We start from the raw sequence: 27,640 nt of genomic DNA, 5'->3' as shown, positions 1-27,640 counted from the left end.
CTGCAAGACTCCCATTTTTCTCTCGGCTTGTGTAAGAATTTCCCTGCTGATAACACTGGAAGGATGGAGACGTGAGCAGGCAGGAGTTCAATAGAATAGATGGAAGAGATCACTGCCACAAGCAAAGGACAGCAATGAATGTACAGTGGAATACTGGTTCTCAAACGGCTTAGTTGATGAACAAATCAGCTCCCAAACATCGAAAACCCAGAAGTAAGTGTTCCGGTTTTTGAACGTTCTTCGGAAGCCGAACATCCAGTGCAGCTGTCAGCTATTGTTTCTGGGGCGCCTGCACCAATCGGAAGCTGCACCTTGGTTTTTTGGAAGTCAAATGGACTTCTGGAACAGATTACATTCAAGAACCAAGGTACCACTGTAGAGACAAACACAAGCCCTCATGCAAAGAAAAATGCAAATTTATATGCACATTCATATAAATGGATAGAGCCAACATCAGAGCCAACAGATATTTGACATACTGGCACTTCTTGTCAGTTTTTGAAGATGGTGGATCAAAAATTGTGGTACTGGGAACTTAACGGAAACCCAGTTAACCCAGTATTAGATAAAAGTGTTTGCGTCCAGTGAAACAAAGGAAGGGAGTAACAGAAGACATTCCAGAATGTCCTACCTCTCTCATCAGAATTAGAAGAGACCCCTTATTTAAGCAGGAGCAGGTATTTGTCCAGTTATGCTGCTAGGGTGCGGCCTCAGCTCTCTACATATGAAACGAACACATACCAACTTCCTGCCCACACTTACTCCCTGGTTACTCCTTGCTTCAGTGTTAGTAGGTGGTCTGCTTAGCGTTTGGTTTGGTGCTTAGAACTCCAGATTCAAATCCCTCCTCAACCATGAAGCTCACTGTGTGGCCTTTGTAGACCACATTGCACAACAAGTTTATCAGAAACAAGCTGATAAGAATTGGATGAACTGGTCTTTTAGGCAAAGTGCCAGGAAAGGAGAGAGAGAGAGCTCTCCCAACAGAGTGAAGTTACTCTGTAGGACAAACATTACACGGGGAGAAGAGAGAGGGTTCCCAAAGATCCTACACCAAGCCACTATTGCAAAATTTAGATAATATTAATTGTTATAGAAGCCATAGATGATCTTGCAGGTGTGCAGTTTGTGTATAATGGATTCTGTAGTCTGTGTTAGACTGGAAGAAAAAGGAGGAATAATAGTAATGGTAGTATGTGGGTGGCACTATGGGTTAAACCACAGAGCCTAGGACTTGCCAATCAGAAAGTCGGGGGTTCGAATCCCCGCGACGGGGTGAGCTCCCGTTGCTCAGTCCCTGCTCCTGCCAACCTAGCAGTTCGAAAGCACATCAAAGTGCAAGTAGATAAATAGTTACCGCTCCGGCGGGAAGGTAAACGGCATTTCCGTGTGCTGCTCTGGTTCGCCAGAAGCAGCTTAGGCATGCTGGCCACATGACCTGTACGCCGGCTCCCTTGGCCAATAAAGCGAGATGAGTGCCACAACCCCAGAGTCGGCCACGACTGGACCTAATGGTCAGGGGTCCCTTTACCTTTTTAATAGTAGTACAGAACCCATGATTCAGCATAATTCTATTTATATCATTAAGGGCAGGACAAATGGTAGCAGATAGAATCCACTGGGCAATGTGAATTTTTAAATGGCAACCCATAGCCTGGCTTTAAGTAAGGAATTGTCATAGTGGAATTGAACCGTGACAGAATTCCTACCATTTGGGTTTCCTACATCCCTACCTGCAATTGCAATTACTACAATGACAGTCAAATTTAGGAACAGATGCCTTTGGATTCTTGCAGCATGAAGAAATTTGAGTGGTGGGTGAAGGAACGGCTGAAGTTATGGGATATTTTATGTTGAACACTAGAAATGACGTCTCTTTCTCCCCTCACAGAGACGACTGTGACAACAGATGTTGATTATAGTGATGAGAAAAAGGAGGAACTGGACAACTTGTGGGTGACCATCTTTGTTTTCTTCCTTCTCTTCATCCTCAGTGTTTGCTATAGTGCCACCGTGACAATGTTCAAAGTGAGTAGAGGAAAAGTGATACTACATATCTACACTTGCATCTTACATAAACACTGCAGAGATGGGGGGGGGGAGAGACAAAATAATAATAATAAATAATTTTTTAATTTTTTTTATACCCAGCCCTCCCCAACCAGAACCGGGCTCAGGGCGGCTAACACCAATAAAATTACAATAAAACATAATAGGAAAAAAAAATAATTAAAATAAGGGGTAGAATGCTGGTTAAAATCCAATTGAAATGCAGCCTCATTTTAGTAGTAGCCCATAAATCAAAACCATAAGGGGAGGGAAACATAAGGGCCAGGCGGAACAGCTCCATCTTGCAGGCCCTGCGGAAAGATGTCAAATCCCGCAGGGCCCTGGTCTCTGTGAAAGAGTGTTCCACCAAGTCGGGGCCAGTACTGAAAAGACCCTAGCCCTACCTGAGACCAATCTAACCACCTTGCAGCTCAGGACCTCCAAAGTGTTGTTATTTGTGGACCTTAAAGTCCTCCGTGGGGCATACCAGGAGAGGCGGTCTCGTGGGTACGAGGGTCCTAGGATAAGGCTGAAATATTTGTACTGTTTATCGTAAATTAGTGAATGGTTCTGTGGAGGACTTAGCATATACCTTTACACTGTGTCAAACAGTCCATTAAAATCAGAAGGATGGATGAAGAAAAAGATTTGACTTGTTGGTTGGCAAGACAAGTTGAGGAATCGGAGGATGGGGAAAAGATGACAAGGAAAGATTTTATTATACATTGCCGAAAGGACGTACTTCTTCATAGTTAAACGATAGAATTTGCTCCCACAAGAGGCAATGTTGGCCATTCAGCTTGGAAAGCTTTAAAAGAGGGTTAGATTAACTAATGGATAAGGTTAAGACCGACTAATACCCACAAGGACAATGTTTTACTTCCATTGTTGAAGGCAGGATGCCTCCTAGAACAACTTGTGAGTATAGCACCTTCAAGTCCTGCTTTGAGGGTTCCAATGGAGGCATCTGATTGGTCACTAATAATAAACAGAATTTGCATATTTTTATTCTTCCATGCTCATGCATGTCCTACGTCTTTCTTTATCCCCACCCTCACTCCTTCCCACAGGTAAAATGGCTCTTCTCTAGGATGCTGCAGCTGAAGAAGCAGCCACCAGGCCCTGACTATAAGAATGTGATCCAACGAGTGGCCTAGAAGCATCTTCCTGGGAGCTTGCCCTACACCTTGGGAAGTGCAAAGAAGAAGTCACTGGCTGGAGACAGGACTCCATCTCCAGTATAAACACCTTAAGTTTCTCTCTAACAGTCCACGTTCTTCCCTGGCAAGTAGATATGAAGCCCTGCCCACTCAGGGACTTGTCATGTGAGAGAGGCAATTTTGCTAAAGCCTAGAGCACTGCACTCCCTAAATATCTGATTTCCACAGTCAAGGAGAGCGGAACCAGTTCTCCCACCCAAGGCAGACACACAGGCCTTGAGAAAGGTGCTTTGGCATGTCGACTTAAAAGTAAATCCTACTGAATTCAATGGGATGAACTCAGTGTGCATAGGACTTCAGCCTTTGTGTCTTGAGCTACACTGAGTACCTTCAGTCCTTACTTCCACTGCAACCTCCCCATTTCAGAGCTTCAGGCCTCCTCTCCACCCCATTTGAAATCCTATGCTGTGCCTGCTCATCCAATGTCCCTGCTTCACTAGCAGGCTTCCAGCCTCAGGAAGCCATGAGAGTCTCTGACCTGTTCTATTATAGTCAGATCCACTTATGTACAGTAAATAAACACCCTATAACTCTTTCTGTGTACTTAAACAAACCAATTTTATGACCCACCTACTACTACTGTGATCTTCATGAGACCCGCGACTAGCACTGAGGACATTTCTGCTATTTTCATATACTGTAGTGCATGTTTTGTGGTCATAAATATATTTACTAGACAATAATAAAAACACAAATAAAGAAAATTGTCTTCTGAAGGTTTTTGCTTGTTTTTGTTCCCCTTCACATACTTTCGGGAAGGAATTTCATCCTCTTTTGAAAATTCTGCCTGTTGTCCTTCATTCCCATAAAATCAGTGGCAGAGGAACCTGAAGACTCCAGGTGCCATTGGACCCAGCAGTAACAGCCAAAATAACAAATGGTCGAGGATGATGGGTTTTGTAGTCCAACAACCTCTGGAGGACCATAGTTTCCTCTGCCAGTTTGCATTTCTTAGTGCAGAAAGTATTGATCTGATGTGTAGAGATCTTTCCTATTCTAATTAATTCAAGAGGGTTCTGGAAGCTTCTCTGTGTGAAAGAAGCAAGCAGAAGGTTCATGATGATTGGCTTATACCTTCAGATAATAATAGTAATAATAATAATAATAATAATAATAATAATAATAATAATAATAATTTATTTATTTATTTATATCCCGCCCTCCCCGGCCAAAGCCGGGGTCAGTATAGCTTGAGTATAGCTGGCTTAAACTGGTTCTCTTATCTCTTTCTGTCAGGGTCATGCTGACTATAAAAATAGACCAGGAGGAGCCTAGGTTTCACTTTCACTTTCTATCTCTTTTTCTCCTAGTACAGTATGGGGTTCTGTACATATGTTTAGTGTTAAGGCTTAGACTTATTACAAGTTATTGTAAGTTTAAGTCAAGTCTGCTGCAACTGGATTTCTTATGGTCAGTGCCAAGTCTGAATATATTGGATTTGTGACCATTTCACTCATTTGCCTTCAGTAGCAGTAAAGCTCTGCTGGATGAAATATTCATCGTCTCTGGTCCATTTTTTTGTGAATCCTGCAACGTGTTTAAGGTTTTGCTCTGCTAACTATGCGTCAGAGTTCTGCTCTGGATCATATTGAGTAGAATTTCAATGACATCCTCACCCTTTACTTACATCTTGGATTTCCTGGACTCCTACACAGAGCCACTTCTATCTGTTCCTTCAAAGGCTTTCTCAAAGCTCACCTTTTCCCTAAACCCCTTTGGCCCTTCAGGCTCATCCATGACTCAGAGGAAGCCAGATACTAGAGGAGAGAAAGATGTTTTTAGAAGCCTTCACTCTTGTTTTGTAAATTTATGCCACCTTTACTACTGGGATGAAGCCTTGACAGGCTCCTGTTGTGGTGCAAAAAGAAAACAAACCCATGATTTGTTTCACCTGATGGGATATTTCCAATACACATGAAGCCTGGGATAAACCTTTCTACTTAAAAGGCTTATTGAAAGAAGAAAGCCCTTGGGTGCCCTATCATAATATGTAATGGAAAGAAAGTCCAAAGCATAGATATGACCTCACAAATGGCCCATTTTTATATCATATGGAATGAATCTCCAACTGAGAGCCAGTGTGGTGTAGTGGTTAAGAGCGGTAGTCTCATAATCCTGGGTAACCGGGTTCGCGTCTCCGCTCCTCCACCTGCAGCTGTTGGGTGACCTTGGGCCAGTCACACTTCTCTGAAGTCTCTCAGCCCCACTCACCTCACAGAGTGTTTGTTGTGGGGGAGGAAGGGAAAGGAGAATGTTAGCTGCTTTGAGACTCCTTAAAGGGAGTGAAAGGCGGGATATCAAATCCAAACTCTTCTTCTTCTTCTTCTAAAATTGTCTCTGCAGGCGGCCCTCATCTGCAGAACACTTGGTGATCATTTGGGACAATGCAAAGGGAGTAAAACTATAATACAGTGGTACCTCAGGTTACATAGGCTTCAGGTTACATACGCTTCAAGTTACAGACTCCGCTAACCCAGAAATAGTACCTCGGGTTAAGAACTTTGCTTCAGGATGAGAACAGAAATTGTGCAGTGGTGGCCGGCAGCAGCGGGAGGCCCCATTAGCTAAAGTGGTGCTTCAGGTTAAGAATAGTTTCAGGTTAAGAACTGCCCTCCAGAACGAATTAAGTACTTAACCCGAGGTACCACTGTATTCAGCTTCAGGAAACAAACTTAGCTTGAGCATTTCTCTGCTATCACTCTTTGCATTTCTCAGTTTCTAGTCCCACCGACGCAGTGGTAGGAATCAGTGTCCTTTGAGCCCTCAAAAATGCCCCAAAGGAAGATTGTATTCTGCCAAGTGCCAATTACCTAGTTACTATTTAAGGGATATCATTCCATATATTCACAACTACCAGGAAGTTTCCATACTTTCCACAGGTGCCAAAACCAACTGGATGGCACCAGGTTAAAGAAAGCTGGTTTTAAAACGTGTGGGGGTTTTTAATCCCATCAGAGACTTCCAAATAAAACCCCACAGCCCTCTCTTTACTGACTGGCATTTTCCATCATCCCAAGCCAGCATACGAAGGGTGATAGGAGTTGCAATCCAGCAACATCTGGAAGGCAGAAGACTGCTACCACAGAACACCACAGAGCACGTAAAACACATGCAACTCCCATTGCGTGTCAAGGTCCCCAGGGCCACCCCAATAACTCACACATCATACAGAATTTTTGTTTAAGGTTTTTGGCATAATTTTGGCCACAACTTTTTTAAAATACAAAAAAGGTGAGTGGTTGCTTAGGCATTGGTTGTGACTATCTGCCCCCACCATGGGGGACAGACTGGCATTCCGCATGAAGTCAGAATAGGGGAATACACTTGGGGGTAGCGTCAGAGCAGGGAACCTGCCCTCAGCCCTCCCCAAATGCAACCAGGAGCTCATTGCTATGGCCCGAGCCCCCTTGACAGAGTGGACAAGCAATAGTTAGCTCCTGATTCCTTTAACGGAATCCCTTGCAGCAGCAGCAGCATTAGAGGGGCAGGCACAGCCAATCCATGCCCCTCAACTAACCAAACCATAAACCAATGCCTAACCGCAACCTTACAAGTTATGACGATTTGCTACGCAGTAGGCAAAAACCAAATGGCCCAGCCAATCAGCCAGATGAACAAAATTCCTACCAGGCCCCTGCCCCAACGGCAGATGACCCCATGACAGGCATAGCAAGGTCAAAGCGAACAACCCTAATTCTAGGGAGGGGGGACGGGCAATCCGATGCACGGGCGAAAAGAGGAAGCCCTAGCCTCGTGCAAGGAGTTTTAGCATTTCTGGCTGTCAATCAACAAATGGCAACATTAACTTCATCCCAACAACAAAGGAAGCCCCAATCACATCAGTGGCCAACGATCAATTAGCCCGCCCCCAACTTTGGAGTGTCCTGGCGGCCCCCACCGCAACACATGCTTTCCATGAAGGAGAACACGCTTTGGTTGCAAAGCAATAATGGGGGATATTTTTGACTCAGTGACAAAGCTCTGCATATATGTTTATAATGAAGAAATGTTAAACAACCTCTGTGGCAGAGTTGTAGGCCTTGCTTTGTTATGATGCCGCAAGCCTGTGTAGCAGTGGTTCTTAGTGACAGCTACTGAGAAAGAGGCACAATCAGTGACGGTGAGAAAGGTGCTAAATTTAATTAACTGGTAACTAATAAATGATTGGTTTAATTATGAAGCATGTTAGTAAGTAGAAACAAATGGTTGGAATTCTTTTCCTTGGCCAGGTTAACTCCAAATTTTGCTACTTCATAGCAACTGAAAGTCTGGATTTTGAAAACAAGAAAATAAGTCAACACAAACAAATAAGAGCGGGGAGAAAGGGAAGTTGTGTGTAGGCAAAAGTTTCATTGTTTAATATCTTTATATCTTATAAAGCAAGATGGTTCGCGCGTAAGATTAAGCCAAACCATGGCCTAGCTCATTGCAGCATAGAGAAAAACATGATTAAGTTTAATTAACTGATAATTAATAGGTCCTTAATTAATTAAGATTTAGGTAAGTAAGTGAAAACAAATGGCTGGAGCTTTTCCTTGGCAAGGTTAACTGCATCAGTTTTTGCTATTTCACAGCCATATGTATCTCAGGAAATAAATGCCTGGATTTTGAAAACAAGTCAACAAGTCAACACAAACAACTGGGGGTGGGGAGGGGAAGTTGTGTGCGGATGAATGTTTCATATGACCAGTTTTGGATCCCAATTATAGCCCCTAGGCCTCACTCAACCATGCTTAAAAAAATATTTCAGAACTTCATGTCAGCTCCAAGGACGTCATAACTGTAATTTCTTTTTTTGGCTTCTTTTCTGAGAGCATGATTAGGGGAAAAATCTCTGAAGCCCCCATTAGAACAGAAATGACATCCAAAGGGAAACAGGTGGCAGGTCAGTAGCAAAGGACCACTTGCTTCAATCAGCTCCAGACTTTGGTTGGGTGAGTAAGAAAAGGTTTGATTATGTGTATTTTGGAACTCGCTCCGCACAGAAATACATCCAGCATCCTTACACTTAAAGTATTTTGTTTTGAGGGACCCAACTCTACAATTCTATGGTTCTATGACTCACCTTTTTGTGGGATTTATATTGTTCCATTTTGCTTGATGTTTTTGCCTTACCTGTTTTATCATTGTAATGGTTTTATCTGTTTTAGAAGTGCGTATCTTTTTGTTTTCACCTGCATTGGGACCTTAAGGTGAGGGGCAGGTAAGTAGCATTATAACTCAATCAATAATACTTTGGGGCTCTGGAAAGATCGAAACATAGATAAGCCAGAGGAAGGGAATTTCCGAAATCAATCCCTGTCTCCAGGCACAGTGTGACTGAAAACAAGCCTAGGAACGTGGACTAGCATTTCTCAGTGGGCTTCCAAACTCGGATAAAATGTAAGGTATAAACATGATAAATAAATATTTGTGTTTTAGGTGTCTTGTATTGATATTCAGGCCTCCCAGCTGAGACTGAACCGTAAGGCTTGCTTGCCTCCACCCTCCAGCTGGGCATCTCCAAATCAGGCACCAGCTTAATGTCAGTCAGTTGGAGCAGGCGGAAAGGGTAGCCTAGATCCATCCCATCAGCTTCCCTGGAGATAAGCAAGGAGTGTCTGGTTTACTTACCAGAAACTTGGCATGTGAATGCTTCAGTGAGAGCAGATGAACCTGATCCAAGTACTGAGGCAAGCTCAGAGCAAGAGGCCTTCTCAGATGGAGTTATTTGCCATCTTGCCCTACCCTAAGTGCTTGCCTCCTCTCCATTACACATTTAACCTTATGGAAGCTCTTGTGAGGTGGAAAGAGCTTCACCTGAAAGCCTGGACCAAGCCTGGTTCATAGAATCATAGAACTGTAGAGTTGGAAGGGACCCTGAGGATCGTGTTGGAATATGCAGCTGTCCCATACGAGGATCAAACCTGCAACCTTGGTGTTGTCAGCACCACGCTCTAACCAACCAAGCTATCCCAGTCAAGAGATCTCCGATTCCCTGGCAAAACAGCGGCTTGCTTCAACAAAGTTAGTGTGGAGTAGTTACAGGTAGGTAGCCGTGTTGGTCTGCCATAGTCGAAACAAAATAAAAAAAATTCCTTCCAGTAGCACCTTAGAGACCAAGTAAGTTTGTGATTGGTATGAGCTTTTGTGTGCATGCACACGAAAAGCTCGTACCAATAACAAACTTAGTTGGTCTCTAAGATGCAACTGGAAGGAATTTTTTAATAGTGTGGAGTAGGTGAGCTTCAATTAATCTGAGACAGAAAAAGTGGGCTACTTTAAAAGCTTTCCCCAGACTTATCCTTCCATTTGGGAGGTTTTTCACTTCCTGGGTGAGCATAATGTTCCGTGTAGCCATCGGAGAGAAAGGTAGCAACCTTTCCAGAAGGCTAACAATTATAAAGAAAATTCTTCCCCTCCTAGCTGAGCAGGATGCATGTAAGAATCTGTTGATGAGCAAAAGGACCCTGGAAGTCTTCTTGGAGTTGGGTGTTCAGGTGCACTGTTGCCACCCCATCCTCCCAGATGAGTACCAGTTTTCAAGGAAGCTGGCAGGGAGTACAGGAGATATCTGAAAGTCAGCCCCAAGCCTAACATTCAGCTAGGAGATTGCCAAGTTCCCCCGATAAGTGTCAGGTTTCCAAGAAGCTGCCAGAGTGGAAGGGGCTTGCCTGACCTCCTATATGCTATATGCTAGGTTATGCTATGCTTCAAATAGGTTATGTTATATTCTGGATTATGTTATGTTCTAATAGATTATGTCTGCATAGGATGAGAGTGTTGGAGATACGTGCGAATGTGTATGTGAATCCGGTCTCGGGTGTTTGATTTTCGTTGTTGTGTATACTGTGTATATACGGACAATGACAATAAATTTATCTAATCTAACCAATCGATATGAGCACAGCAGGCTTCGCTGAGCTACACAAAAAGCTGCCCTAAGCCTGGTGCTTAGTTGGGATTTTCAGCTTTGAGAAACCTGACCTGGGGCAGGTTAGGTGCCTGAGCTCAGCTGGGACATTCCTGCCCTCCCAGGTGAGCAACTGACTTCACAAAGCTGTCAGCAAGCCAGGGGGATACCAGAAAGTCTTTTGCAAGCATGATGCTCAGCAGAAAGATTTCTGACCTCCCAGCAGAGTCCCAGGCTTCAGTGAAGTGGGAAGGCAGTGAGAAGGCTACCTGAAAGCTTGCCTGGAAACTGATACTCAGCTGTGAGAATCCTGGCCACCAACCTTTGCAGTATGCTTCAAGGTAGCTTCCTGGAGGGGAAACCGGGAGGGATATCTGGAAGAATGATTTTAAACTGAAAGATTCATGTGGCTCAGCTATAGGCTTCGGGGAATCTGGCTTGGAGAAAAAGGCTCTCTACCTCAGCCAGCCTGGTGCTCAGCTGGGCAACTGCTTGTCCCCCAGCATGAGTAGCTGGCTTTAGGGAAGTCACCAGGGAGCAATGTTTCCCAAGTCTTTGGAAGCAGCCCTGGGCTAACTCCAAAACAGCAAGTGCAAACAAGGAACCAGAAGGTTGAAGAATGAGGGCTCTGAGGAGCCGAGGCTCCTGGGTCCTGCTCTCTGCTCCAAAAGTCGGGGGGTGCCCTTTGGAAGAGAAAGACCCCTTCCCAAGCATTGTCAGAGCTGAGGCAGGCAGGACCCCTGGATTCTGGCTGGAGTGAACTGAGGAGTGGGACAGAACTCTTCTTAGGGCACTTCTGAAAGCCTAAACTCTCCATAGCTGACTTATTCCTACTCCCAGGAAAACAGGTAGGGGAAACAATCTTGTTTTAGCTTGGGGAGGGTAGTGTTGCCAAGTGGTTTAGAGCAACAGCAGGACTGGGATGCATTTAAGCAGGAGTAGGATTGGCTCCTGTGCCCATGGAGGGGTGTGGAGCAACAAATTTGAAGCCCCAGCTTTGGAAAGGAAAGGTAAGCTGGAGCAGGTGAGAGCCAGGGCTCCTGGGTTCTGTCCTCAGCTCTGGGCGAGGGTGTGAAGGACTTTGCTTTGACCCAGAATTTTCAAGCTCCATCCCTATCTAAGTCAGGTTTCCTGAGTTATAAAGCAGGAAGGGGACATTTCCAGAAGGCTTGTCTGTAGCTTGTCAGAGGCAGCATGGCTCTGAATGCCAGTTGCTGGGCACTCACAAGTGGGGAGAGCACTGTTGCGCTTAGGTCCTGTCTGTGGGGTTTCCATGAGCATCTGGTTGCCCACTGTGAGAATGGGATGATGCACTAGATGGACCATTGGCCCAGTCCAGGAGCATGCTTCCTATGTTGTGTTTGAAGGGCCCTAGAAAGCCATAGCAGTGGGGTGTTGAGACCCAGCCACTGTGGGTCAGAAGGAAAGTTAGCTATGGCAGTCTAGAATAAAAGGAAGCCCAAGCTTTGCAAGGAGCGTGTTTTGTGTGTGCAGGGAATTGGGACTCCGCCTAAGCTCTTATGTGAACACAGGAAGCTGTTTTATACTGAGTCAGGTCATTGGTCCACCTAGTCCAGGGCTATCTAAACCGACTGGCAGTGGTTCTCCATTGTTTCTTTCCCGGTTGTAAGTAGAGATTCCCTGAACCAACTAGGTTGCAATGGGTTACAAAGCACCAGCATTGCCTAATGGTTTAGAGCAAGGCAGCTTACTGGAAGCAAAGTTTTTGGCAGCTCTTTTTAGGCAGATGGTTCAGATGTTCAGAGCACATCTTAGTAGGAAGGGGGGGATTTAATGGCTTAGAGTGCTCCTAAGGACTCGACCAACCATTGCACAGAAAGTGGGGATGCTTCAGCTCAGAGAGAAGTCCCTTCCACACCTTCAAGGGAAATGGAGTACAAAGTTTGTTTGGGTTCCTGCTTTCTATCTGCGACATTTGCAGGGAAGGTTAGCCAGCAGAGTAGGTTTGCCTTGGGAAGAGGAGAGTTCTCCTAAGAAGCGTTCCTGAGTTCTAAAAGATGGCTGAGAGCTGGAGGGTTGAGGGAGGGTGTGCAAGCCAGGACTCCAGGGTCCTAGTGCAAACTGGTAGAGAAGAAATAAAGTGGAGGACAGCAGATCAGCTGGCTGGGCACAGACAAGCCAGACTGTCTGGCCTCTGCTCCAATGAGTTATTGCCAAGTGAGCTGGGAACCAGAATTTCTGGGTTCTAGGGCCAGCTCTGAAAGCCACACTGAGAAGCCATGAAAATGGAGTTGAGAGGGATGTGGGTTGATGAGACTCCTCAGTGAGAGGCAGTGTTGTGTAGTGGTTAGGGTGTCTTGCTAGGACCTCGGTGACCAGGGTTCAAATCTCCACTCAGCCATGAAGCTCATTGGGTGACCTTGAGCCAGTCACTCACTCTCAGCCTATTTCACAGGCAAAAAAAAAAAAAAATTCCTTCCAGTAGCACCTTAAAGACCAACTAAGTTAGTTCTTGGTATGAGCTTTCGTGTGCATGCACACTTCTTCAGATAAGAAGAAGTGTGCATGCACATGAAAGCTCATACCAAGAACTAACTTAGTTGGTCTTTAAGGTCCTACTGGAAGGAATTTTTTTTGTTTTGACTATGGCAGACCAACACGGCTACCTATCTGTAACTGGACCTATTTCACAGGGTTGTTGAGAGGATAAAATGGGGATCAGAACTATGTACGCCACCGTGAGCTTGCTGGAGGAAAGGTGGGATAGAAATGCAATCAATCAATCAATCCTCAAGTGGCCAGGTGCAAAAGAGGCAGGGCTCTTGCGCTGTTTATGATTGCCTAGAAAAGGGGATTTCAGCAGGGGGGATTTTCATTGGCAAGGAGACTTGGCAGGGGCAATGCTGACAGGGAGTGAGGATCTGGCCAGCAGGAGGGCAAAGGACTGGTGGGGTTTAGGGTTGCCACCTGCTTTTCTGACTCTACTTCTGTACCTGTAACAGTAGTCTGAGAGGCACAGAAATTCTGCAATGAAAGTGTATCCTGGCATCAAATTTTCCTCCTGCTAAATTGTGCTTTGTGTGTGTCAGGCTTTAGAGACCAAAAAAAAAAAAAAATGTGCCAACCCCAGGGAGAAAGGAAAGGTGGTTTTCAACTGTGGGACACAAGCAGTGCAAAGAGGGGGCAGAAAAGGCCTGCTGTCGTTGCTCTGTGCTTTCTGTACATTGAAATGTGGGCAGGAAAAAGCCCAATATTTAGTTTAAGCCAATGTTTACCCTATTGAGAAGTTCATTTCTAACTTTAGGTTGTGTGGGTTAATAATATAAGGCTAATAAGAATATAAAGTTAATACTAACAAGGAGGGGGTTTCCAACCAATGGGGGGGGGGGGGACTTGGTTTGCTGTTGTTTAACAGCCACCTAATTGGCAAAAAATCAGTAATGCCTGCAGATTGACTGATTGTTACAAAGACAGACCCCTGGCTTGTTAACCTCCTCACACACACACACACACACATCTCAGCTTTCCTTTTTAAGCAGACTTAATCAAACTCTTTTGTACAAAACTCAGCTGAGCCTGATAGGTCAAGTGGGGAGCCATCAAAGGGACTAGAACAGGGAATAAGAGTTGCAATGAACTGAAGGAGCCATGTGTGAGTATTATGGAGTGCCAGGTATGAGTCAGCCAGAAAACTATGGTCAATAGCCAACTTTTTTTACAGGGCTCTGCAGCTGGGGAAAAATCGGCTGAGCCTAACAATTCAAGTGGGGAGTTATCAGGTGGTTCACAGAATTGAATCCAAGTTCCCGGGATTCTTTGGGGGAAGTCATATGCTTTAAATGTATAGCTTGGGTGTGACTAAAATGGCAAACAGTAAGAGAAAATACGAAGCTCCTTTCATTAGTGCAGCTACATCATTGCTGCATCTGCATGCTGTGGGGAAAACTTCACCTGCTGAATTTATGCCCTGCTGATGGAAGTTGTTGTCCAAAACATTTGGCGGAAACTAGGCTGGCTAAGACTGCACTAGAAGGAAAATGCTAGGCCAAGAATGGGGCACCTGTGGTCCTACAGATAATGATGACTACATCTCCCATCACCCCTGCCCTTTGGGGCTGATGGGAGTTGGGAGTCCAGCGACATATGGAAGGCCCTGGTTCCTGGGCTGCCCAAAAGACCATTATTTCTGGGATATTTGGGGCCCGTAAAACTCCAGTTGTTGATAACTTGCATGGAATCTTCAAAACGTTGAGAATAATATAGAACAGATTGAAATTGATTGTACAATTTATTATTAGTATTAGTAATAGTATTTAGTATCGCCATCAGCTGGTGCAGTTCAAATGTTCTCTACCTCCGTTTGCTTGTTGTTTTTTCCATTTTTCTTCTTAAAAAAATTCTGCTGAACAGTTTTTCCATTTTTCTTCTAAATGCTTCTATTTGTTCTACCTTTTACTGAATGCAAGAGGGTGGTAAACAGGATGCAGGACATCTGGGCAGATACAGATGGTGCTGAAATAAGAGGAAGTGAAACAGAAAACAGAGCTAAAACAGGCCATGAATGTTGAGACCTGGTTGATGGTAGTAAAAATGCTACTTAGGACAAATATCTGGATCTTCATCTGCAGTTCATTTATAGGCCTAAATGATCCTAGGAAATGTGCTTTTGAAACCAAGCACAGTGACTGAAGTATGTGTCTTCTCTTCTCCTTCTGCACACTAATTAAAAACATTAAACTACTTTTATCTGCTCAGAAGACTTCAGTGAGAGTATATGCACACCATGCATTTAAAGCACACTCTTAACCCAAAGAATTCTGGGAACTCTGGGCTCACAGAACTACAATTCCAGCCACCCCTAATGAACTTATTCCCAAGATCCTTTGGGAGAAATCATGTCCCCTAAATGTATGGTGTTGGAGTGTAGCAGTAAACAATAAAATGCCATTAAAAACTTTTTTAAAGGAGCAACAATTAAAATAAGAATCAAAATGCACCCAGTAAAACTTTCAAAAGCTAGCACGTGCGCTCGCTCTCTCTCTCTCTCTCTTTCTCTCTATCTCTCTCTCTATCTCTCTCTCACACACACAGAGCAGCAGCAGCAGCTAATGTTTTTGCCACAATTTTAATTCCATGTCTGCTAAATTTCCTAGCATCTGGCATTGGAACAGGAACAGGTTTTAAAAGGTGGGGGGCTCTAAGTAAAAATTATGTAATTTTTTTCGTGTGATGGCTCTAGCTGTTTATAATTTAGAAGCCTACTGAGCCATGCAAGATTCTTCTTCAGAATTAAAGTCACCTTCTGGTCTAGTGGTCACAGAAACACATCCCTTTCCTGTAACCCACCCTTCTGAGTCCCCCCTGTCCCCCGCTAATGTCCCACTGATCCTTCCGCATTGCCACAGAAGCATGTCCTTTTCTCACAGGCTGGACCCCACCCACTTGGGCACCCATGAAATACAAAATAAAATGTCTCCCATATTTAATTTCATATGTTAGCTTAGGGGGAGAAATATTACCTTGACACAAAGCTATGCACAATCACTTGGCGTCAACTAATTAACTCTGTGGGGTATACTTCACAGTGAGCCTTCATAGGATCGCACTGTAAATAGATGTCAAGTCAAATTATAGTAAAATCCCATGCATGTTTCCTCAGAAGTAATACCCACTGCGTTCAGTGAGGATTATTCATTTGGGAAGTCTGGGAAGAATCCTTTGGGAAGTGTGTGCGGCCTTAGAGTTTAGTGGTTGTATTCTACATGTGTGAGAGTATATGAGTGGCTTTTTAATGGATTAGTTTAGAACATAGGGAGAGTTATGTTGGATGAGGCCAAGGCTCTAGTCCAGCATAGGTTTGTCCTCCAAGGCAGATAATTTTGTCAATGGTTGTTAATCAGATCTGAGTGTTTTCTCCATAGAACTCAGCACTGTAAGGTTTTCAAACCTCACAACTGTGAAAATAAGCTTGAAAGTGGTTGGGCAGTGCCTGGGAACAAATCTTGGAAGATAGCATAAGGGTGCTGAATATGCTTCTCAGCAGCTTCCTTGTCCCTAGGATAACAAGAAACCGCAAGTCAAATTATGCAATAATTCCAGGTAGCCTTCACAGCTTTTGACCAGGACTGAACACCAGATTCACTTGGCATGGAAGTGAACAATATCTTGTTTCCCACTCTTGGCAAGGAGACGCAAATACTTGCCCAAGGAACAGGTTGTCATCACATCTTTTTCTTTATTTGTAGCATCTCCCACAGCCCCAGTCGTCTTCCCATTGTCCCCCTGTTGCCAAGACCTCGCCACTGCCTCCCAGGTTACCGTGGGCTGTCTGGTCTCTGGCTACTTTCCCGAACCAGTCAAAGTACAGTGGAATTCAGGATCCTCGTCTGACATCCGGACCTTCCCTGCTCTGTTGGATTCATCCAGTGGCCACTACACCCTCAGCAGCCAGCTCACCATCCCAACCAGCACTTGGGAATCAGAGAAGCTTCAATGCCATATTGTACATACAGCTACCAGCTCCACAATCAACAAAGGGATTGGACGTGAGTCTGGTTGAGCCTTTGTTATCTGTTTTCTTCCTCCTTCAGTGTTTGTTGGGTGGAGCAGAAAGAAATGAAATATGGATTGTGTGGGTGAAGGAATGGATAATGATTGCAATATTTTTGGTCCTACCATCTGACTTTTGTATCCTCAGAAGCACATTGAGCACTACAGAGAACACTCACAAATATTGTGGGTTGTATCCAACCAAATTCTAATCAAGAGTAGACCCACACATTGAAATTAAGGAACCTAAATCGGCCATACCCATTAATTTCAGTGGGTCTGCTGTAAGTATGACTACCAATAGATACAACCCAGCGAGATCAGATGTTGGGAATCCTTGGCCCTCCAGATTTGCTGAACTAAGACTCCCAATTGACCATTCTTACTTATGAGAGTTATATTTCAACAACATCTGGAGAGCCAAAGGTTCCCCACATGTGCCTGTGATAGACAAGACAGCAGTGGGAAGAAAGGATTTAGAATTATCCAGTTAATAGTGATTCAAATTTAGGGAAAGTCAGGTTGCACCATGGCAGATTGTAGCAATAGGTGTCAAAATTCAGCAAAAACACCCTCTTCATTTTTCTTATGAGAATATTAGCAACACAGGATGTTCTGCACACACACACACACACACACACACACACACACACACACACAAGGACACTTTCTTAAATTAGTATTTTAAAAAGCAACAACAAAAGGAATGGTGCATTTAACATATGCGATCTCATTTCAACTGTTTATACATAGTTTACCAGCCCTCTTAGTGGTCCTTAGGCCTACTTAGAACCGACAATGAAACAGAAGAGGGAACTGCCCTCCACTGTCCTCCTTGGCACTGGGCGCAGCAAAGTGAAATTTGATGTTTAAGAAAAGAAGTGGGTTTAGTGCAGGGATTCAGAGGAGAAAGAGGAATGAGCTTGATTCACAGAGAGTGAGGCTGTTCTACCTTCTCTGGGAAAGGCTAGCATAAGGAGAGAGGGAAGTGAATACAGGAACCAAAGGAACTAATGGCAGGTGAATTAGAAGCCACTCACATTTAGGGAATTGGGGGGTGATTCAGTTCAGTTTGCATTTCAATACAAACTAATTCACACTACCTGGAATAATGCACAAACAGAAAGCCCATTCTCCTAAATTCGTGGTTCTCTGAATTTTGTGATGCAGTTCCCCTGCCCAAAAAGTGTGCAAAAATATACAAAAAATACATATATTCACCCCAAAACAGTGCACACAAATGTATTATGTTCAGGAAAATTGTTTCCAGATTGTGTATTTATTCAGCAAAACTGCATATAAGACATGAATATTAAGCACAGTTTGTACTAAAATCCTGGCTAGTTCTCAACTAAATAATGTAGACATGCGGAGAACTGAATTTAAGTTTGGGGAAATGAGACAGGTGGTTAGGTGCACCGTACATCATTAAAATACAGGTATTCATGATACCTTATACTTCCTATTCTTCCAGCCTGTGAAAAGAAAGATCCCATAGCCCCAAAGGTCCGCTTGCTCCATTCCTCCTGCAAGGCTAGCTCCAAAGATGCCACCATTGAGTTGGTGTGCGTTATCTCCAACTTCTACCCCAATAATGTGACGGTAAATTGGCTGGTGAGTGAGAAACCTATGTCGCAACCCTCTTTCACTGAGCAGCCCTGGAAAGACACCCATGGGTACACCTTCAGTGCCATCAGCACAGTCAACATTAGCCAAGCAGACTGGGAAGATGGGAATGTCTACGTCTGCCAGGTGTCCCACACAGCAACCCAAACTTCTGTGAGAAGCAAAGCCAAGATCTGTGAAGGTAAGAACTCTTGACTCAGTTCTGACTTGGTTAGGTTCGGATGAAGTGGGCATGGACTGAAAAACAGAAAGGCCAAGAGCAAGGGGCTACTTCCATTTTATGGTGGAATGACCCAGAAATACATCCATCATGGTCCTTTTCCTATTTGGAATGGCTTTCTCCAACCTTCTGCCCTACTGGTTTATCTGAGGTTTTACCTCCATTTATCTATAACTTGAGAGACTGAACCAACTGGAGGCAGGACTCTGTGTCATAGAGGAGGGCACCAAGCCAGTTTTCCTTTGAAAAATGTTGATAGGTGGGCTTTTTCGCGCACTCAGATTTCTCCAGTTTAGAGTAAATGTTTGTCAGGGATTTGAGAAAACACTTTCTCTTCTTCTGCTGGAGTCAGTTTGGCTTGATTACTTGTGCCACCAGCTATAAATGTCTCTATGGCACACTGGTGTTGAAAGTGATCCATTGGGGAATCTGGGGAATGGGCAAACACACTAGTTAAAGGGGTGCAAGTTCCAAAAACAACAGAGAACTGGGATTATTCAGCAATGGTAGAAGGTGCTGGAGTTGTTCAAGGGAAGGAAAGGGACTGACAGGAACTCTCAGGTGAGCCAAATGGGGAGCCTGGACTGACTTAGCTGTAGAGCTACTCTGAAAGAGAAGCAAGCAGAGCAGGATAAGATTCTGTGAGCAGGCTGGGAGGGAAATGGTGGGAGGAGACGTGGGACTTGACATGGTTTTTTGCATTCCCAGACTCCTCAGGAACTCCCCTCAAAGTTTTCATCCTACCCCCAAGCCCCAACGACCTTTACATGGATAAGCAACCCAAACTCAGCTGCATGATAGTCAATTTAGAGAGCGAAGAGGAAGAACTGGAAGTGACCTGGTCACGGCAGACAGCAGGAAGTCTAACCCCTGAGCCACTTGCATGGAGAGAGGAGGTTAATAACACCTTCACCGCATCCAGCTCTGTGATCGTTTCCGAAAGCGACTGGTTGTCAGGGGAGACTTTTATCTGCACAGTGCAACACCCATCCCTGCCTCAACCGAAAACAAGAGAGATTAGCAAGAAGAAAGGTAAGCAGGAAGCAGGCCTGCTCTCCACCCTGCAACTGGTGTCCCTATTTTCCCTCCAACCTCCTGAGCAGGAAAGAGATTACTGGAAATGCATATCAATGTAGCACCATTTAGAACAAACACAAGATACCAGTGTGGGCAGTGAGATCTGGCAACGCAAAAAAAATAAAATTCAACATGTTGCAAGTAGTTTGAGGGGGGCATAGTTGCTCAAGGTCCCCACAACCGTCCCACCATCACCTCAACCCACATGCAGTGCTTTAAAAAACTTCTATAGCATGATTTGACACTTGTGCCAAAGTTGTACCACATGGGAAATGATGCCTCTAGCATACTGGCTTCCACCCCCATAAAAATGAAGTCTCTATTCCATGTGATAACTTTCCATCTGACTAATAACAATAGTTGTGCAACATGTCCTGACGTAGATGGACTATTGTTGCTATTATGTACAATGCAGTTATAAACATCATTGTAACCGAGGCCCATTTCGCACCTTTAATCTGCTCTACAGGCAGCTGCTTGAGTGACAGCTCTGGAGAGGCAGCGTCAGAGAACCAGCCTCCTGATTCTGTCTCAGGGCAGTTTGGGGGGTCCTTGTGTGCTACGAAATTTCTGTATACACCTGAGAAAAGGGGTGATGTGAATGTTCTCTAAATGGCACATTAGTGGTGTGTCTTGTTCATTCACCAGAGAAGCCCAACATGTCAGGGGGTTTTCTGAACCATTCAAGACACGTAGCCCAAACCATGTTTCCCTAAGCCAAGGATGGGAAACTTGTGGTTCTCCAGATGTAGTTGGACCCCTGCTCCCATCAACAAATGGCCAGGGATTATGGGAGTTGTAGTTCAGCAGTATCTGGGAGGCTACAGGTTGCCCATACCTGGCACAGAAGCCTTTTTATCTCCTCCGTTCCCCAGCTCCCCACATGGTTTCCACTAATTTGACCTAAACTGAATAGTCATTTTCTTTTTCTCTTTCTGTTTCCCTATGCATAACAAGAAACCAAAGAAGCTCCAGGTGTGTATCTCTTCCGCCCCCACGATGATGAGCTCAGGTCTAATGGCCGTTATGTCTCCATCACTGCCCTGGTGAGAGGGTTCAAGCCCAGTGACATCTCCCTGAAATGGCTCAAGAATGGGAACCCTCTGCCTGAAGCTGACTATCTCAGCACCCCAGTCTACAGTGATGGCGATGGTTTATATTTCTTGTTCAGCAAGCTGAAAGTCCCCAAAGCAGACTGGAACAGAGGTGATGCCTATTCCTGCATGGTTGTCCATGAAGGTCTGGCCCTCAAGTTCATTCAGAAGACCATTGAGAAATCCCGGGGTAAAAAATGAAAACGGCCCTCAGTCAGCATTGTGATCCCCTCGCCCTATGGCCCCAGATTTTTTTTTCTCTTGAGATTGTTAGACCAACCCTGTGTAAAAAATCTCCATGCAAAAATGTATCCAAGGGCTGAATAAAAAAAAAGAACTCATCCAAAGACTGTCATAGATATCTATTATTGTGGCTCTTCCAGGAGACAAAGTGGCTTGTGGGGGGATTAATGGGGAAATGAGATTAATCTCTCGAAAACAAATGCCAAATGTTTAAGGTTGGCAGCAGAGGGAAAATGTGTTTATCACTGTCACAGTTGTATCCTATTTCCAACAAGGAGCCCAGGCCTTCCTATATCAGGTAATGCCAAGCTAGCCTCACAACAGCCTTGAGGAAGCATGGTTTTTCCCAGGCCCCCCAGTGAATCTTCATTACCAAGTGGCGACTTGACTCGCCAAGCCTCACACACATCTCCCCGCACCGAGTCCCAACACTCTGCTCACTGCTCCACACTGCCTGCCCTCTGCACATGCTCAGAAGGGCACACTCGCTTTCCATTTCGGAGAGCAAAAGCAGACTAAAGTGTTTCAGTCGGTCATACTGCAAGGACATATAAAGATGCATTGCATGGTCTCAAACGGAACACACAGACACACATGCACACCACAGGATTTTTTATATAAAAGAAACACTAAAAAGTAAGAGACAAAATGGCAGAGAAACAGATGTATTTTACAATTTCCTGTCATATTCTAAAAAAAAAAATTAAAGGCAAGCTTTGGTCAGTATAGTCACTTTCTTGCAATCTATTTACAGAGAGAGGAAGGGCAACAGAAAATTATGTTTTCTGATATCTCCTCCCTCATCCCACTTCCCCCATCAAACAGATACAAAGCATATGATGTAAAAGCTGGCGTCAGAGGTTGGCCAAAAAATAATTGGATAACGTTTTCTTTGTGAAATATTGGTGGCGGTAAAGGTTAGAAGAAGTAGAATTTGGAAATGGGTGTGTGTGTGTGTAAGGGGTCTTATAGGGAAAGTGAGGCATCTTTCTCCCCTGACCCCCTAACCCCCGCAAGCCAGTGACAGTCTCTTGTAGGAAGCAAGGAAATCCAAATTCACAAAGCATTCAGGCCAGATGAATGGAGTGCTCACACACTGCGGAGTGAAAGAATTGAAAGTAACATTTCCTTTGACTTAAGGGGCTTGTGAACTTTGCCTCAGATACTGCCTTAAAAAATGACTCAGGAATAGACACAAGACCTCAAGCACAGAGTGTGCCCTTGTTCACCTAACAAGGCTAGAAACATCGTAAAAGATGTAACAGCTTGACACTGGTACCTAGGGATTTGGGCAATTTTTTTGCATTTGAATGTATAAGAGAAAACTATTTAGGGCCAACAGAGCAAACAAAGAGATGGGTGGCACAAAACCAACCTAAAATATCCACATGCCGATAGAGAAGAGCATGGATAAATGAACATGTGCACGCAAAATTCATTATGCCCTCATGTGGAAAGAAAGTGGCCAGCCCTTATTTGAGACAGCTCTTTAGAAGCCGCAGTTGTAAGAGATGTGTTTCTTGCATTACGAAAGTTAAGCCAGTCATAGGATATTTGTGCCTTATATGTGGCCTCTTGACTTTGTTAGCAAAGTGATTAAAATAAAGCAGAGAGAATTCAGAGAGAAAGGAGACAGATAATACTGTACTGAGGTAAACAGGGCAAAACCAGTTTATGAAATAAAACAGAGATTTGTCTTTCTTAGGTCAGATCTATTCAGCTAGTGGGGGGAAGCCTTCAGAACCATGCATCTCTACCTCTCCTCCAGCTGTCAAATCTCAGCTGCCTTTCTCATGGACAGCTAAGTCCCAAATGACAGGAATCTCCAGAGTCTGCTGTCACCAAGACTAATAGCAGAACCAACGCCTTCAAGTCATGCACTGAATGCATTTCCAACAGACTTAACATACAGAGACTCGCAAACTTCTTTTATCTACACTGTTCCCACCAAATGCTTGGCTACTTCTACACCAAGGTTAACCACTGCCATGTTTAGTGTCCTTGTTGGTGTTGGGTTTGGTGGCTAGGCCTCCAGATTCAAATCCCTGCTCAACCATGAAGCTCACTGCGTGGCCTTTCTAAAACAACTCGCTCCCTCATAAAATAAGCTTATTAAGGCTGAATTAAGATATCTCTGCTGTCTCCAAATACCACAAGTTTTTCATGGGATTATTTAATCCTGTCGTTCCCAATGCCTCGTTGTCGCCATCAAGGATAGGATCCACTTTGCCATGTGGCAAACATGTCTAGCAACTGTTTTCATCGCCTCTGCAGATTTGTAATACTCAGATGCTCAGTAACATGGCCAAAAGGGTGCCCTAGAGACATGAGAAATAAACCCAGAAGAAATGGGTGAACCAGAGTGAGACAAGAAATGAAGGGAGGGAGAGCTTTCATGAGAGTTAACCTACTTTGTATGCCTTGGCCTAAATGTCACATGGGGTGAACAGATGTGTTCCCCAAACCACTAGTACAAAATTTAGATTATTATACTTCATGTTATGTAGAATTTGGAGACAAACCAACACTAGATCTACTCACAGTGCATCATAGGCTTCATAGTTGCCATCAGACTAAAATAATAATACGGAATCCATGAATGAAGTGTGGATGAAAAGGATTATCTGACACCTGTATAACATTAAAGATAAGACTAGATGGGAACAAACATTTGCATGACCCTCCATAAGAGTTAAGTACAGTGGTACCTTGGTTTAAGAACAGCTTGGTTTATGAACAACTTGGATTAAGAACACTGCAAACCCGGAAGTAGGTGTTTTGGTTTGTGAACTTTGCCTTGGAAACAGAACATGTTCCGCTTCTTGTTGAGTGTGTTCCATTTGTAAATTGAGTCCCCCGCTGCTATGGGAAAGCACACCTTGGTTTAAGAACGCTTTTGTTTAAGAATGGACTTCCGGAACGGATTAAGTTCTTAAACCAAGGTGCCACTGTACAATCATATTCTAGGGGAAGGCAGGCTCCATATTTATGCAGAATGATGGGATTCAGAAGTAGATGGCTATACTTGTGGGTCAATAGATAGATGGACTATTCATATTGGGGAATTTTATATTTATGAACACTGAGAATGGCGTCTCTTTCTTCCCCACAGTGATAATAATATCGACAGAGGTTGATCTCAGTGATGAGGTCGAAGAGGAACTGGAAAAATTATGGACCACCATCTTGGTTTTCTTCATTCTCTTCCTCATCAGTGTGTGTTACAGCACCACAATGACACTCTTCAAGGTGAGGGGAAAGGAAGGGGAAAACACATATCAGCATTTGCATTCGGCAGTGAGAGAGCCCGAAGGAGGAAGAAAACAACAACTAAAACCCAAGAGATAAGTGTTTAAAATATATGTATCATTCGCTGCTTGCTGGGGAGGAGAGAGGGGCGTAGAATATAGGTTACACACACATCTAAAATATAGGTTGCACACACATCTAAAGCCCCCCAGAGAATCCTGGGAACTGTCATTTATTCCTCACATTTATTTATCTCCCAGCAGCCTTAGCAAACCACAATTCTCATGATTATTTGAGGGAAGGCATGTGCTTTAAATGTATGGTATGTAGGCAGCCTATTTCTTTAACCTCCTAACCTGCTCTCCTTCCTCTTTAACAAACCTCTATAGGGTCCAGAACTTGTGGAAACTTCCAAGGATCTGCTACCACTCTGGATCATAAGTGGAGTCTGAAAGGCTCAAGGCAAAGGGCTGTAATTAAAAAAAACTAAAACACTGCATTTGTTTGAGGAAAATGTTATTTATGTGGCATTTTAATGTGGAAGAAAAGAAATATCTTAAAATGGGGAAAGTGTAATAACAGTACATTCAAGATAACTTAGGTAAAAGTCCTTTTTACACAGACTGCATTTGAACATTCCTTCAGCCATTGGTTGGCTGAAAGAGTTTTGCTTCTAAATAACCTCTTGCTAATGTAGGCAAGTTACGACATTTTTGAAGTGTCAAAGAAGACTGTTTGCAAAAGGGCTTTAAAAAACCCTGTAAAGTTATTTTCTTTCTATCTATCTATCTATATATCTGTCTGAAATCCCAACAGTCAGTGTTTCAAAATGCAGCATCACCTGATGTACCTAAGACATCAGGTGACTGACACGTGGGAGCCCCCATCTACCTGTTAAATTATGCCTTCTGGGGTGGGCAGATAAGGATCTGGTCCACCAGACAAAAAAGGTTCCCCAGCCCTGTTCAACACTCACCCCTGTCCTCTCTCCCCCACTCTTCACCCTCCATCCCAACAGGTAAAATGGATTTTCTCCACTGTGGCAGACCTGAAGAAGCAGCCTGTAGGCCCGGAATACAAGAATGTCATCCCACAAACATTCTAGGAGCATTTTCCTAGGAATCTCATCCTCCATTTTCAAAGGTGCAAAGAGGAAGCCACTGTTTGGACCTGCAGCTTCATCTCACATGTCAACATCCAAGGCCTTCTCTCATTTCCTATCTTATTCAGCTCCTACTTCTCTCCTGGCAAGTGATGAGGCCCTTTCAGCACAGCGATTGTCTTAGGGGGAGGCAATTATCCTGAATGGCATGTGTTGGGACAGTGCCTTCAAAAGGAAACACTTTTATGGGGCCCGATATCTTAACTGCTTCCACCAAGAGAAACATCTGCTTCTTCCACCCAGTAAAGAACCAAAGGACAGTCACCCCCACAAATAAAAATATGCCTTTTCAGTGGTGGTGTCCCTGTTGTGGAATGGTCTCCCTAGAGATATTCTGCTGGCACAGGTGAATAAATACTAACAGGTGAATAATACATTCTACTCCCAGGCTTTTAAGCAGTGGTAGTTTTACTCTTATTGTTGCTTTTACTGCTCTTATTTTGTGGGGGGTTTTAAACATTTTTTTTTACTATTTTAGATTTAGTGTGCATGTGTGTGTATATATATATCTTATTGTGTGCTTTTAAATATTTCATTCTTTTGAATCTAGTCTTCATGTTTGAGATGCATACCATCCTGGCAGCTTTTGCTTTTTTAAACGAATGAATGTCTGGTGTCTCTAGCTCCAACATGCCTGACACTATCTGGCTTCTAACTTCAGAGATGTGAAACTCCACTTTCCAGTATCTTTGCCAGGCCTCTTTAACCATATGAAATAAATATCCTTATCTATCTACGTGCATGCGATACGCTCAAATAAGCCAGCTCTTTTACCCATCTCTTACACACCATTTCCTTACTGCCACGGGATTGTAGCCAGCCAAGTTCTACTCAGATAAGACCAACTTAAACTAAGGTAGGCATGCCCATTAACGTCAACTGGTCTACTTTGAGTAAGTCTAGCATAGGATGCAGTCTATGGTCTTCAAACTATCAGTGACTACCCATCCCTTAATATATTGCATACTCATTTATTGGAGGTTGTTAAGCAGAGAATAGCTACCTATCTGGGATTGTACAGCAATAGATTTCTGGGCCATTAGGGGGCTCGGCTAGATATCCTTCGAGGGCCTTTCCAGTTGATGCAGGTTTTGCGATCATTACTGTTTTTAGTGCACAAGCATCCTAGAAACAATATGCAAGAAGTGCTAATGATGTGAACCTTCCAATCCCTGTATATGCATGTAAATAAACCATACATCACAAAACTGGGGAAAGCCTCCCGTGACCTTATTCCAATGAAACAGACCCATCAGAGACCTGGAGCGAAAGTCGCAATATGATGCTTCCAAGGAGGAAGTCTGGGCCCACACAAGGAGCAGAATGAGGTCAGGATGAGGTGGAAGATAACGTTTTCATTGTTCTCTTACAAGAGATGGAAGTGTGGGGGGGGGGGACTCTCTGCTAGCACAACTGAAAAGAAAAAAATTCCAGGTCCAACCTGTTGTGCTAGCTTTTGATTTACAGGTAGGTAGGTAGGTAGGTTGGTTGAACAAAGCAGAGTGTTTAAAAATGGCATCCACCACCTATAATCTGATGGGTAGTCCAAAAGTATGTAATGTGGTGCTCTCTAGATGCTGTGAACTTCCAACTCCCATCATCCCTGATCTATGACCAGGAGCTGCAGTCCACAAGATATGGAGGGCACCATATTGGGTACCCCAGGGAAGTCCATGCAACCACTTTCAGTATCCTCCCACCCCATAATACTACATGTGCAGACATGGGGACAGCCCTTGTGTGAGGGGTAGGCAGAACCTTAGTTTGCTATGCATTTTCATTGACTGGGGGGGGGGCAAATGTCCTTCCCTGCCCCCCCCCCCTTGACTACACCCATGTGTGTGGACCAGGCCCATAATAGGAAGCACATGTGAATGGAATGACTCTGGCCAAGCAGAGGAGGCTGGAAAGAGCAGACCTTTACAATGGAAAAAGGAGAGGATGAGAGATGAGATACAAGAAACTGAAGCTTCAGGAAACGTCATCTTGCAGGACGTTTTTCTGTTGCTATTCTTAGCGCCTCTCGGTTTCAAAACTCACCAACACGAGGCTATAATTACCCCACAGTGTGAAACCGCGAGGGGAGGAGTAGGGCCTTGGGGGCTGGGTGGGATCCAGCTGGGCCGGGTGTACGGTAAACATCTTCTAAGCATGTGAGAGAGCGACATTTGCATCGCAGAAGCGGCCATGCAGTGAGGAGCAAGTGGCGCACACAACAGCAGCACCAGCAAAGGATTCTGGGTACTGCTCTCAGCTAAAGAGGTCACAGTGGCATGACTGAAAAAGAACTCCTTCAAC

At 44.2% G+C, this 27,640-nt stretch overlaps 1 long non-coding RNA gene and 2 gene segments (V, D, J or C); all 3 read left to right on the top strand.

Moving 5' to 3' along the window:
• LOC310829090 (immunoglobulin heavy constant gamma 2B-like) lies at positions 1 to 4,816 on the top strand. The segment is given in 3 exons: positions 1 to 213; positions 1,892 to 2,028; positions 3,120 to 4,816.
• Positions 4,817 to 8,134: 3,318 nt separating this feature from the next.
• On the top strand, positions 8,135 to 21,035 carry LOC310829000 (immunoglobulin heavy constant mu-like). The segment is given in 5 exons: positions 8,135 to 8,203; positions 16,368 to 16,667; positions 18,146 to 18,478; positions 19,226 to 19,549; positions 20,552 to 21,035.
• A 930-nt stretch (positions 21,036 to 21,965) lies between these two features.
• Positions 21,966 to 26,553, top strand: LOC310829111. 2 transcript variants are annotated; one of them, XR_014557149.1, is made up of 3 exons: positions 21,966 to 22,583; positions 24,044 to 24,180; positions 25,199 to 26,553. It is a non-coding gene; the product is annotated as an uncharacterized lncRNA (long non-coding RNA). The 2 variants fall into 2 exon arrangements; XR_014557150.1 differs by having other exon boundaries at positions 21,966 to 23,283.
• Positions 26,554 to 27,640: the final 1,087 nt, after the last annotated feature.

This window comes from Podarcis gaigeae (genome assembly GCF_964106915.1).
Source record: "Podarcis gaigeae genome assembly, chromosome: 13".
NCBI lineage: Eukaryota > Metazoa > Chordata > Lepidosauria > Squamata > Lacertidae > Podarcis > Podarcis gaigeae.
This window is presented reverse-complemented; position numbering and strand designations above follow the sequence as displayed.